This window comes from Arctopsyche grandis, chromosome 2 (genome assembly GCF_051622035.1).
Source record: "Arctopsyche grandis isolate Sample6627 chromosome 2, ASM5162203v2, whole genome shotgun sequence".
Taxonomy (NCBI): Eukaryota; Metazoa; Arthropoda; class Insecta; order Trichoptera; family Hydropsychidae; genus Arctopsyche; species Arctopsyche grandis.
In genome coordinates, this window is record NC_135356.1 from 23,272,831 (window position 1) to 23,287,986 (window position 15,156).

A 15,156-nucleotide genomic window follows, 5' to 3' on the forward strand; every position below is an offset into this window, starting at 1 on the left:
TGTGTCAGTTCCTTATGAATTTACACGCCGTTTGCAATATCGCCGCAAAACTTTGCAAAACTATCTCTTATAATCCAACGGATGCTGCCGTATAGTCATTCTTAATGCGTTTGTTATCGTGTTTTGAATTCCAAAACATGAATTGAAAATAACAGAACAATTTCGTGGCTAAAGGAGTATTAAATACATTTTAACCAGTACATATACAATGCGAAATATATGTATTCGTACGTACATAAATACACTTGAAATCTTAGTACATATGTGCTTTTTCCACTCACGTGATAGGGGAAAAGCACATACTCTCCGTCTAAGAAAGAAAGAGGAGTGCATAAAAGTCGACTGGTGTAAAGAAAATAAATAGGATAACGAGAATCATCGAGTGTAGTAAGCGTAAGTCCTTTGAAATGAATATATTGAAACTACATACATATATGTACATACATGAAGAGCGTTTCAACTTTTATAGAAAAACAGAATAAAGGAGGTAAGTAAAAAATTAATTTCATTTCAATGCTTCAATATAATTGTAAACAAGATGTTCATTTTAAATAAATTTTCAATAGGCTTAAAATACGAAGGCTTATAATCATTTATTAAAGTGAAATATACATTTGTACATACATACATACACGTAAATTAATACATTTTATCATGTTTGCATATTTTTTTTACCAAAATTAATATTTTAAATTAAAATTATTGTGTACATTTCAAAATTAGATTCTAATTAATATTCTCGAGAGAAATTTTTCATTTTGTAAATATGTAAATAAAATAATAATTAAATTCCAAATAAAATTAATGAAACAAAAACATGTGCATATTTTTTTACAAATTTCTCCTATTATAATATAATTGATGTTTTAAACTATAATAATTTTTTTTTTTTTTATATTTTCCAACAATAAGTGTATCATCCATCCATTCGTCTCCGTTTCGAGCCACTCTCATCCATCTCTACACATTTTTCGGATTACTTCCGTCCATCTCCCCTGCGGTCTTCGTTACACCCTTTTACATTCTCTCGGGTACCATTCGAGCACTTCTGTTGTCCACCTTTATTCTAATTTCGTAAATAGGAATTTCAATTAACCATCAAATTTCATAAACCAGTAATCGGTAAATGATTTTTCCTACTACGGGTATACCGGTATTTACCGGTAAATGAAAAATAAATTCATGGATTACATAAATGTACATATGTATGTGGTTACTTTTCCTAAAACCGTTAACGTAGATTGAATCGTAAATAATTTGAAATAAATATCAAGTGAAAAATCTAATATATAACTTCGAAAGAGACTTTGTGTATATGTACAATATATATGTAACATTGGTGGTTCAGTTGGAAACAACACATTCGGTTTTTATTTTTCGATTCATAGGCGCCGATTCGCTGATTCGAAGACCTCGTGGGCGAAGGCTTAGGGGGTGAAGGCACCTTCACGCCGGGGGGGGGGGGGGGCCGGATTCTGGTATACATATAATTTCGAAAAAGACATACTAAGTAAATTTGTAATAATAAATAAATTTATTTATTTTCATTTTTAACCAATCATATTTTTTATTTAAAGTTTGGACCAATTGAAAGTTTGGATAATAATTGAAACAATCGTCTGATTTCATTTATTTAGATTTCGTTGGTATGTGTTGCTAGTGAATTTATCGATTTGAAATTGCCACATTTAATTGCCACTGAAAATAAAAAATTCCAGGCAACCTAATCAACAATACGCTATTTACATCGGTTTTAAAAAATATTACCGGTATTTATGATATTCTCTTCGAAAAAAGCTGAATCAGCCTGTATTGTTTTTCTTTAAACATTTTCAAGGGTGCGTTTTCATAGCATCATGCGGATGGACAAATTTTAATGAAAACCCAGACTACAATGTCCACAAACATTTTAATGAAGGTTGCCGACCACTTTTCAACACTAATTGAAAATTTTACTTATTTTAATTACTGTGACAAAATTAAAACGAAGTTTTCCTGATTTTCAAATTCAACTATATTTCGTCAGCACTTTCGTGGCCACACACGCAAATAAGAATCCTTAAAGGAGAATTTTACCATTGCTATGTATAGAGAACGCTAAAGATGTCATAAATAGTACTAATGATATATCTCATGCCAATTTTACAAGAAATATGGATTTGATTTTGAGATGGAGACAGCCAACAAAATTTCGAATGATTTAAACACGCATTTGAGATAAACCTAAGCAAAAGATACGTATAATTACTGTTTTACATTTTTTTTATAATCATAATGATAAATATTATAAAAAAGAATGATGCTAATATCTATGTTTTCCCGTCACTGTTTTTTTCATTACCTTAAATGACAGGTTCTAATATCGCTGATAACTATCCATAATACATATGTATTTATGTACATTGCTAGATTTACCATCGTTCAAAGTTCACAAGCAAAAGGTATATAATTTAATCAGATTTACATAATAAATAATACAAATCCCACTACTACATTAACTAAAATCATATTATCGCACATGACGTATGTAAATCAAGTTGTATATGTATATATATATATATATATATATATATATATATATATATATATATATATATATATATGTATATATATATATATATATATATATATATATATATATATATATATATATATATATATATATATATATATATATATATATATATATATATATATATATATATATATATATATATATATATATATTAGTCGACGAAATTGGCCGTTATTCTTCATATATTGGCCGACATTAACCGGAGGCTGATTGATTGCGGACAAAGCGTAACAGACTAGTGAATTAACTAAAGCCGGCCAACGAGAATTAATCATCCGAACGGTTTTCCCACAGGAATCGGTTCCGACGACCGGTTTTCGAACTGCCAATTAAGTGACCATCCAGCCGGATCCCGACCGGACATCAGGTCTACACCTGATGTCCCACAAGTGTAATTCCATTCATCAGGCAAAGTGAACGTCAAAAATTAAATACACCAACAATATCTATATACATATGTACATATATATATATATATATATATATATATATATATATATATATATATATATATATATATATATATATATATATATATATATATACGTTTGCCTTAATTCATAAATTATCACTTACTTTAATTCAATATGTCCAGAATCTCGCAAAAGCAGAATAAACTTACATATATGTATATCACACCACCAGTATTTTTAAATATTGTTAAACGAAAATCATTATTTATCGAAGCGAAGAAAAGTGGACTTATGCCACGTATGACAATTTTAGGAGTGATACTTTTTACTAATAAACGTACATAGTTTTATGTCAAAAATATTTCCTGTCATATTATTGAAAAAATTTATAACCTGACAAAAACATTATAGATAGTTTAATTATATTTAACGTTTCCGTTTTAGGATACTATCAAATCTTCAAATATACGTACAGACGAATCGATGTGAACCTGTTTGATATAATAATCATAATTTGAATATAAAATCTGCGCAAATTGTGTGTTCGAATGGCGAAAACATAAAATAAAATAAAAAAAAACGTTCAAAAGAGAAGAAAAATCTGCGTGTTTATTGATATAGGATTTCGCGGCGCACAAAGTTAATTTCTTCCATAAATTTAAAGATAAAAATCGTCCTGATTCCGGAGCGTCAAATAAATTTTTATTTGAAACTTCTTTCTAATCCTGACACCCACCCCCTCTAGGAACCCGGAAAAGTAAACGATAAGCTCCTTATTTATTGTCCGTGATAAAAAATAACGGCTCCTTTATTCGACCAAACATACAAAACGCCGATCCGTCTTTGATAATTGTCATTATATTGCGTTATTAATCCTACTATATTAGTTTCCCATTCTTTCCGTTCAAAGTTTATATACGATTGATTTATCCAATTGGTTTAACGGATTTTGGATCAACGGTCTCTTAATTTCCGTAAGTATATTCACCAAACCATATATGTACTTCTAACGGGTGCTCTAACGATTATGTCGAAAGTTATATTGACATATTTTATAAGCATCGAAATTGAAGTTTTGATTTATGATATTTATATTAGTATATGTGTCAAACGTCATCCATTTTGAGTACTCTCTGCAATGAAAGTGGATCAATTACATTCATGTTAGCCCGAAAGTTACGTTTCATAAGCTGATTTTTTTGTAAATTAGTATTTGTATACATTAGATTTAAATAAAAAATTACACAAAAGAGCCATATCAAATGGACTTGGCAGCCAATTGACCTCTGCTTTTCTAAAAATTACGTAAATAGAACGACTGTTTGGTGACTTGCATGGATTAGGTACAGTCCTGCTGAAATTAAAGCTGATTTATTGCCATTCTTCATGAATTTCACCGATTGCACCAAAATTAATTCGAATGATTGCTTATGATCGAAATTCCATAAAATATGTGTTTAATTTGATAAAAACTTACAAAAAAACAGTCGAAGCACGCGTTATTTCGTTAAATAATAAAATTATCTCAATAATACTGCTTTTATTTGTTTATTTTTTTTTTAATGTATATATTTTCCAATTTATCTTATTTGTAATGTTCAATCTCTAATTCTTTTTATTTCATAACCAAAGCACCTTATATAGAGTTTCGCAGTAATTACATATTTAATAATAGATTAGAAACAAGAGATATGTACAACGATAAAATTAATGAGATAATATCAACTTTATACAAAAACAATCGAACCTAACAACAACTAAATAAAAATGATTTGGCCAAAACGCTTCAATAGTTGGGGCACGAAATAAACCAATATATTATTTAATTTAATTTATTTGTGAATTATAAAAAGAAAATGAGAAAGTAAAAAGGCTTATTAAATTAAGTTTATATGATATTCTAGTAAATGAGTGGGAAAAAAGTAGCTTTGCCACTGTTTTAATGAGTTGCAAAGAGGTGGTAAAAGAAGCGTATGGATAACTAGCTGTCATCGCTCCAATCTGACACAACATTTCGATGTAATTTTTGATAATTTCGTTAATTTATAAAGTCTCCAGCATCGCTTCAAAGACATTATCTTACTTCAATGTTAGCTAACCCCCCCCCCCCATAAGTCGGTAAAATACCAAATCAACCTGAATTGTGGAAGTGGTACAAAACCAAATCACAATTTTTTGACGGGCAGGAATGCCACTGAACTAACAGAGTGAAGCTAATAAAAAAAGTTTCATAAAAAAGGTCGACTTTTACCGAAGTTAAAGCCCAAGATCTTCCGATCAAAAACAGAACGCTCTACCGAACCACTGATGAATTTTTAACGATCAAAACATATTGCGTTACGAAACTACAGGTTGATTCTAATATACATATAATATATGCACCTGCTTATAACATTATACCCATCAATCGAATTTCAATCGAGAGCCTAATATAATTTTAATAACGTTCTCTAAGCACGCAATAAACTTTCACCGCTCTGAGATTCTACCATATTGCACAATATACAAACACACACACACACACACATGTTTATTTTATCTCGTATCTCTCTATTCAGGTGTTTCTAATAAATTGAAACGTAAACGAATAATATATGCAACACTTAAAACGTGTTTTTCTAATTAAAAAAAAACTCACTCATCTAGTACCGGTATCGGAAGAATTCCGTAGCTTAATAGCCAATATCGCACTGTGCGAGTCTTCGAGATACGAAGACACCTCTCAATAAATCTTCACACAAGAACGTATCGTGTTAAATTATCACCAAGCGAGACAAATTAATTATAGTCGACGACAATAAAAACATTTTGGTATGTCACATTTGTACATGCATACATACATATGTACATATGCTTGCATTAAAGTGATCGAAAGTCGAAAAAAAACAGTATGAAATGAAGTATTTTCTTTTTGTTTAGCAAATTTTTTATATTTCTAAATGCACATTAAAAAAATAAAAGTGTCACGTGACAGTATGTATGTACATATGTATGCGTATACGTGATTAAAAAAATTTGCAATATATAAGAAAATTAACAATTATTCGTGTTTTTATATAGCGAGATCAATTTATTGGTGCCAGACGAAATGCACATGTTCGAATTTAAATTTACATAATTCGAATTTTTTAAATAAATATTATAACAAATGTCATAATAACAAGAGCCGAACATTCAACGGTTATAAATGTCCAAAAATTAGCATTAATAATTGAATAACTTGATTGGAAATACTGTAAGAGTACACGACGTACGTATTTTTATCATTCAATGCCCGTTTCAATGAACAAAATGACATAGTAAAATATTAAATGTGTAACTCATTCCGTCAGTAGAGTTCAGACGCATCGCGTCTCCTTTTTTTTCCCCCACGTTTTTATTATATTTCACTTCTTTATGTGTTTTTCTTTGTGCGCCGACGAAAGCATTGCGAAAAATACAACAATTTGAATATTCATGAGCCTTAATTGGTAGAAAAATGTTTCCGGAACACGATTTCTAAGACGGCAAGTCGACTTAAACGCTTCATTAGGAAAACGAATACACTCCGAATTGTAAATATCCCCTCGTCTCGCTGAATAAGTAATTAAGACGTCTTGTGAAACGACGTTTCTACCCATTATATACACATATACCTACCTACCTATAATATAATATTTCACACATTTCATACATACTATATGTACAAACATATGTAAATATATTTCAATAATATCGCTACATATAAGGTTTATATGAATTTCCCTACTAAGTTTATGAAATTTTGTTCTTGTTCTAATATTTTTTTGGACAACATATGTATACACAAAAGGTTTGTTTGAATTTTGATTTAAAAATAGGTATCCATTATTTCTCAAAACCCCATTGCAATTTCAACAAGAAAACTAAATAGGCTTTTGAGCTTTTTTCCTATTACACTTTATATTTACATACACTAACATTAGTATAAGATAATACTATAAATACTATAAAAAAATTCGGATGTGACCAATCCATGAATTTATATATGTATTTTAAGGAATATAAGAAGAATAAAAAACAATTTTTGATAATAAAGCACAAAAATATATTCACACATAACGGCTATAGCAAGTTAAAGCGCTAATGTAAGGATACTCACACAAGACAAAAGTTCTACTTCCGGCTGTCGGATTTTGTTCAATTTTTTTTCTCAATTAAAATCGCTATGTATATTATACAAATTATATATCAAAAATATATAAATAATTTAAAAGGTAAAAATAAATTAAAGAAATATTGTTTTAAATTACAACTTCCGGTTTACGAATTCTGACCAAGACCTTATCAACTCGAAGTTAGTACATAAAGAATACAAATGCGAATTTTCAGCTCGATACGTCCAGTGGTTTGAAAAATATCGTGTGATCAAAACATTTTTGATTTTTCTAAGAGGAAAAAGTCGCATTTCCGGTTTATTAAATTTAATGATACAGGGATTATATTTGAATTTTTTCGTGAAGAGCACACATATATGTATATTTAAAGGGCCGAAAAAAATAGTGGAAGAAAAATTGAACTGCCATTGAGTAAACTGCCGCTTCCGGTTGACGCGTCTGAAATTTAAAAACTTAAAAAAGACGACACCTATAAGAGGAGGTACCACTTCCGGTCAACTTAAATATAAATTTGCTTATTTAAAAAAAAAACTTTGTAGTCTTCACTATCTTCCGAATTCATTCACTAACTAGTATATCTACATATGTAATATATATTTATGACGCGATGCATAAATTCGGATTGATTTTTGTAATTGAGAACATACTGAACAAACTGCCAAGGTATAAATTTTCTTAACCGAATCGAAAAGAGAATTCTTCAAAAGCATAGTAAATATTAATTTTTGAACCATTCATTCTGATTAAACTCGCCGCACTTCAATTATCATTTCAACCGTATCTTCGTCCCCCCGCTAAAGATTCATCCTCTCCAAGAAAAGAAAGACCTCGGGTAGCGCGTATGTTCGCGAGAACAAAAAAAAATGAAAAAAAATAGTATATGGAGACTTATAGGTACACGTACCGAGTTATTATGAAAGTCGACCATAAATGAAAGCTCGCAGTCTCGGCATAATTAATTACCGTAAGTTATGGCGTTGGCGCGAGAAAAAGCACCCAACAAAGTTACCTTTCTTTTACAACCTTTCGGTTATTTTAAAGTTTCCGTTTCAATACCGGACCCCCATATCTACCCCCCACATTCACCCCGAGACCTCCCACCCGGCTGGTCGACATTGTTCCTTACAACCATAACGATTTTTACACCCCAATGGTGTGGGAAATGGGAGAGGGGGAGGAGGAGGAGGAGGTACGTCGGCGAGAGGACCCTAAAATACTGCTTTAATCCCGGATCCGCAGAAGCCGGCTACGGTTTTAATAAAACGAACGGCGAGACGTTTTTGTTTCAGATGGTAATTACTGAGAATTTTTCTATACAATGTGTATAAAAAATGGAAGGGTAATTTTTGACTCGAAAAACCGACGGGAGGGTGGGGGGCGGGGAGTTGGGGCAGATTTATCGCGATCTTTGCACGGCCCGAAGAATATCCGAACGTAAGTTTCGGATAATCGTAACATTATATAAAAACGATGTAAGGAATAAACGACAAAACCAATTATCCGATCCTTCTTTATGAGATTTACAAACTTCAACACGACCAGTTAGTTATGATTATGATTTCAGTGACACAGACATTAAAATAATATATTAGCGAATTAAAAAAGGAATAAGAGGCAGTAAAAAGAGCTTCTAATATTAAATAGCATTACCACTGTTTCAATGAGTTGCAAAGGGGTGGTTTCTACCACCCCTTTGCATATGGAAAGCGACTTGTCATCGCTCCGATCTGACACAAGATTCAGATGTAAATTTTGATGAGTTCGTTACTTATTAAACTCCCCAGTATCACGTTGAAGACATTAGCTTACTTCAACGTTAACTAACCCCCATATATCGGTAAGATGTCAAAGCGACCTGAAGATTGGAAGTGGTTCAAAGTCAGATCACAATTTTTGACAGGCAAGAATAAGCGAAGCTTATAAAAATCCAAGAATCAATGATTGCATCTTACGCCTATTACTTCGACCTGAAACATTCCGTAAACTTTATTCACTAGTTTCAAACACTCAATAGTGGTCATGTTTCTATTTTTTTTTTCAACTTTAGCTGTTTTATATAGTGCTATAATTTTACTTTAAAATTGACCTCATAGAGTTTTCTGTGGTTACTCAATAATTGCCTTTTGAACTGCAGTTTTCTTAAATTTAACTAGTTTTAACTTATATTTAAATTAACGATTCGCACTAAATATACATGTATTTTCTACCATCGAAAAGAGTCACCAGTAAAGTTCCAAAGTATACGTATTTGTTTCCTGATCATATCAAATATATTTTTTTTAAATATGTATGTACGTTTTTACATACGACGAAAACAGTGTTTGTAGTAACTATAAATATAAAGTCGACTTTTCTCAAAAATTTTAACACTTTGTATAGAAAAGATTAGTATTTCTTGTGTGACCTATGTATGTACATGTGTATGCACTTAAGACGTCAGAAAATTAAAAAAAAACTGCAAATCAAAAGGCAATTATTGAGGAACCACAGAAAACTCTACGAGGTCAATTTTGAAATAAAATTATAGCACTATATAAAAACAGAAAAAGTTGAAAAAAAAATGACCTATATTGAGTGTTCGAAACTAGTTCATTGCATACTAAATTGATCAATTTGGTGTGAATGCAATTGATGCTAAAATCAAATTATGAAAAAAGATTCATAGAATTGCAGAGTAACATGAAAATTTGAATCAGTAAATATGTAATTATTAAAAATAAATTCGGACAATTGGTGAAAAACTAAATACGTAAATTTTCATACAAACAAACATATGAATGTATATGAAAGAGGGCTAGTTTATATTTTATTACATTTTTAGTCGGGCTATTCATCTACCCTTAAAAGCCCATTGCCGTCCTGTTATTGTGAATAGAGGCGATCTTCGTTTGTTACTGACATTAATAGTTTTTTTTTTCATTTATTTTTCCCTCGATCAACTATAAGGAACCACAGAAATACATATATTAAATACAAAGGCAATATACAGCTTAAGAAATATTGAGAACCTACTAAGAATAAATGTAGCCGTTAGTATAAGTTAAATGTTATTGTAAATCGTCACGATTCTAATATATTCCATGATTACATGTAATAAAGGAATCCCCGGTGTCAAAAGAGGACCTTTAATAATTTGAAAATAACAAGTATATACTTGAGTATATACATAGAAAGCGCTATTGACATTTAACTTTGACTATTTAAAACTACGCTGGAGATGTTATAAATAGACGACTTCGTACATACACACATACATATATACATACAGAATGTATAAAATGTTAGTAAAGTACACGATTAGTTTATATTATAGTATACTAAAGGTTAATTGAGAAGTAATTGGCTGTTTTCTGAATAAATTTCGGTCGAACGGGGCTAACGGTTTTCGAACAAAATCAAAAGCACGCACGTGTACACACGTTTGCATGTAAAATATATTAAAATAAAAATCATCGATACTTTATAGTGTTTGCATAATGAAAGAATAAAAAATTGTCAACGACCTCAAACAAATGATCACAATTGAATAAATTTAATATATTATGTAAAGATTTTATTGTAAGTGTTCTGCACTGGAGATTGATACTATTATATTTTTCGTATGGTTTTAGTTGTTCTCGTTTAGTTGATAACAACATATTTATGTAACAAACTAAATTTGATTGAACGTTTCATTGGATATATGTATATATTATTGGATATATGACGATAGTAATATAATATTACTATCGTCGCAATATATAAAAGTCAAAATTTACAAACTCGTAGCCAGCCGGAAATCGCTTACCAACTTTTAAAAAAGTTACAAACTAATATAATAATAAAACTTCCTCAAACAATTTGAAACAAAAATTTCAACTTACAAAATATAAGTAATAAAATAAATTATTCACTATCGAATCTACGATATTACTACTCAAATTTTAATCAATTGCGATAACATTGAAATCCTTGTGCGGATAATTTCAAACTAATATTGTGTTCCTCAGTAATTTCAAACTAATATTGAGTTTACATTGCGATATTGAAAATTTTAGAGAAACAACTTCTAACCAGAAGTGGCCTTTCAATTTTACCGTTTATTTATGCTTCTAAGCAGTAAGTAAAATGTAAATCTAAAGATCCAGATACATAGTAGAAAAAACTTTCACTACACATACATACATATACATATACGAAAATATGTTTGTACAAAAATTACAGTTTTATTTGTTTATAAATTTCCTTTAGGACATAATATATATTTTCAATTAACCAGAAATCTATGTATATTCTCTTTTGATGGAGAAAAATATAATTGGTCTGTCCGAATAAAGGCTATTTGTAAAAGCATTATATAATATTACGACCTTTTATTGTATTTCAGCATTTTAAGTCATCATATAATCCGATTTAAATATCAAGGCTTTTTTGTCAAATTTATACATTTATAATAATCCTTATTATTTCTAATCTCATAATAATTAAGCGGAAACGTCGTTATTTTCGTAGTTGTATAATATTTTTAAAATTTGAAATGTCGATCTGAATGTTCATCTAAGATAAAATCGCAAAATATCTAGTAGAAGATTTGATGATATCCAAATATTGAAACGACCTAACGACCCAAAAATTCAAAAACCATCAAGGTAATCATATACATTTTTAACTTTTTCCCAGATTATATTTATTTATGTACATTTGTATGATGATTTTATATATGTATGTATGATCATATTGAAATTTTGTTTTTCGAAGAATTCTCGATTTAATATTGATCATTGATTCCAAATATCTATTATCATTAAAATTTCAATTATTTTCGGAAACCTTCGATTTAGGTACTCAAGTTGTAAGCACAATTTTAAAAATTTGAGTTGCTTGTTAGATTCATAGCATAAATCATACTCTATTGAAACTATAAATGATTAACTGAATTGAAAAGAGTGATTTTTTGTTAGTTATTTTTTAAAGCACTTCCAGTACATTAATAATTTTTCTTATCACGCATGTAAAAGCAGAAATCATTAACGGGACTCTATCTAAAATTATAAACCTTTTCAAGACATCGAAACTAAAGATTGTTTCACTAATGTTGATTCTGAAAAATTTCATATCATATTTTAATTTACATTTTGTCTATTAATGTATATTTTTCATATCAACCGAATAAATGATAGACAAGCGAAATTCGGAGGATAAACTGTCCAAACTGTTAAATTAAAACTGTCAAAACTGTTAAAAACTGTCAAATGTCGAAAGTGTTTGTGATTAATAAATATATTAAAATTAAACGTTGCCGAAAATACCTTTAAATATCAGTCATTTCAATTTATGTGTACACACATGTACAAAAATACATAAACATACATATTTGTAAATGTAACGGTAACAATATCTGACTGACACTCGATCTTTGGTAACTTCAAAATTTTGAAATGAGTATAAAATCATTTTTCAACTATAATTTACAACTATATTAAATATCAAAGCTTTAGCTTTAAAACTTCATCTCTAAATAACATAATTGCGTTGCAATAAATAGTGGTTAGTGGAAATAATCGGCATTTTACGTGATGATCCGTCAAAAAATATTTCTACAAATACATACATACAAATGCCGATTAGTACCACCGTCAATTATCGCAATGTTCATGTCAAGTTTATAAAGTCAACTTTGGAGCTAAAACTTCTGATATTTTAAATAAAATTTGGATTTGATCTGGGACGTTAAAAATTACCATTATTTTCCTATTCTTTATCATTTCTTTTCATTTTTTCACAGAAATAGTCTACTCTATTTATTACATGGGAATTAATTTTAAAACGCAATACTTATGTACTTAAAGTATGTAAAAAAAATAAACAGGAAATAACATTGGAAAAAAACCTGTCAAAGCAATAAAACTGTATGAAACAATAATGAACAACAATGAAACAAGCATTCAGAAATATGTATGTATGTATAAAGAGCAACATTATAAGTATAAGAAGTAACTACCTTTATAGATTGAAAGTTAAATAGAAAGACGTAAAAAAAACTCTCAAAAAAAGTCATTTTCTTAAAGAACTGGTTTACCGCATAAACTTGAAAAAAACTTTATTTAAAAAAAAAAGTCCAAAAAGTGGGAAATAATATTCGACAAAAAATAAAGTAAAAAAAAAACACCTGTCACAGCAATATCACTATAAAAAGTATCTGGAGAAATATAAAGAGAATTAAAAGAAGAGAGAATAAAAAAAAATTGCAGAATAAAAAGTTGAAGAAACTACCTTTATAGACTGAAATGTAAATACATAAAAACACGTAAAAAACAATTAGAAATATGAAACTCACCAAAAAGTCAGCACACAAAGTCAACCACAACAATCCACAAAATAAATAATATTAAAAAAATAAAATTTCACCAAATTGACACTTAATTCAAAAGTTTTCAATTTCTATTTGACTAATATAATATTTTTTTTAAAAGTATTTTTAATTCATCTATGATGAATATTATATAGATCACGAAACCGTTGTAATTTTCGTCGCGAATTTTCCTCGAGAGTTTTCCGCGTGGCGTGTGTTGTTATATGTCCGATGCAGTGCGGTGCGCGCGTTCAACTGGTGTCAGGCGGTAGACAGAGGCGCGAGGCGCGTAGGCGCGTCCCTATGGTCGCGGAGACACTGACGACAGAGGGGTGCGCGCGCGTGCGCCAAGGGGCCTGTTGCTCCGAGGGGCGCAAAATAATCTCCCCCAAAATACCCTCTCCATCCCCCCCCCCCGCCCCCGTTGCAGGTGGGGCACCCGGACACCTGCGCGATCCCCATCCCGCCGCCCCCACCCGCCGCCCACCCTAGATGCATATGTGTGCACTCATCCCACTGCTGACACTCTTTCTCTCGAATTCGGACAGGAAAGTGGCGTCGCTCATTGTAATCAAATCAACCGAGCTTTATAAATAGAAAACCTGTGAATTACATTTGGTTGACTTGAGTGTGCATTGCAGTGAACTTTCAACAACGATTATCCGGCTCATGAAAATGCAAATAGCATAATCCATTTTAGTCAACACACGATATAACATACACATGTTTATTTGATATATGTAAATTGGGCCGTAGTAACGTTTCCGTGATTATCTTAAACTTAACTTAGCCGTTAAACGTAACATTTTTGGATGATAATTTGGATAGTTACTTTGGCCTCCTTATATTTCATAAAATTCGTATTTTTGTATTAAAATTAAAGGTATATATCCAAAGAAGCTCTGGACGACTTTTATTTTCAAAATAATCACGGAAACGTGAAAAAAAATGACGATTTTCTGAAAATAAAGTTTCCCCCATACGAACATCCATTGCCAGCGCGGTACATTTTGTATAGAGACTTAGGAGCGAAATGGCAACTTTGAATTTTTGTTAATCAGTCAAAACTTATCATAATCTACCCAAATATATAATCGATAGGTGAATATTAAGCTTTTATTTTTACTAAAAATCGAAACTATTCTCGAAAGTTTCGATTTTAAGTTCTACTTTTAAGAATTTTTTATCGATATAAATCGATTGGTTGGAGGCACAAGACTTTTGTTTAAAATCAATGATTTTTTTTATTTAACTTTCCCCTGAAACGACTAAGTTTTCCACTAGGTCCATAGACAAAAATCCAAAATTCGCGTTTTTTACTCTGGACTAATGTACATACATACATACATATATTTTCTTTAAGTGAAAGCAGTATTATTCAGCTATCATGTTTCATTAGTATCCACAGCGTGAAAGTTTTCTTCAAAAACTGAATTTGACTATCTCTACATACATATGTACATACTTATGTACATACATACATATGTAGGTCTGTCCTCTCATTAAATCGATTAATCCATCCATTTATTTTGGGACACTGATTTCATATACACCTGTGATAATAACAGGTTTTTTCACACGTAATAATCAGATTCTATGTTCGCAGATTCAATATTAATTTCAAACTGACATAACAAAACACGTTAGTATACTAATTACAAACATTTTCCAAATTGAACCAGCAAAACTGGACCAGCATCT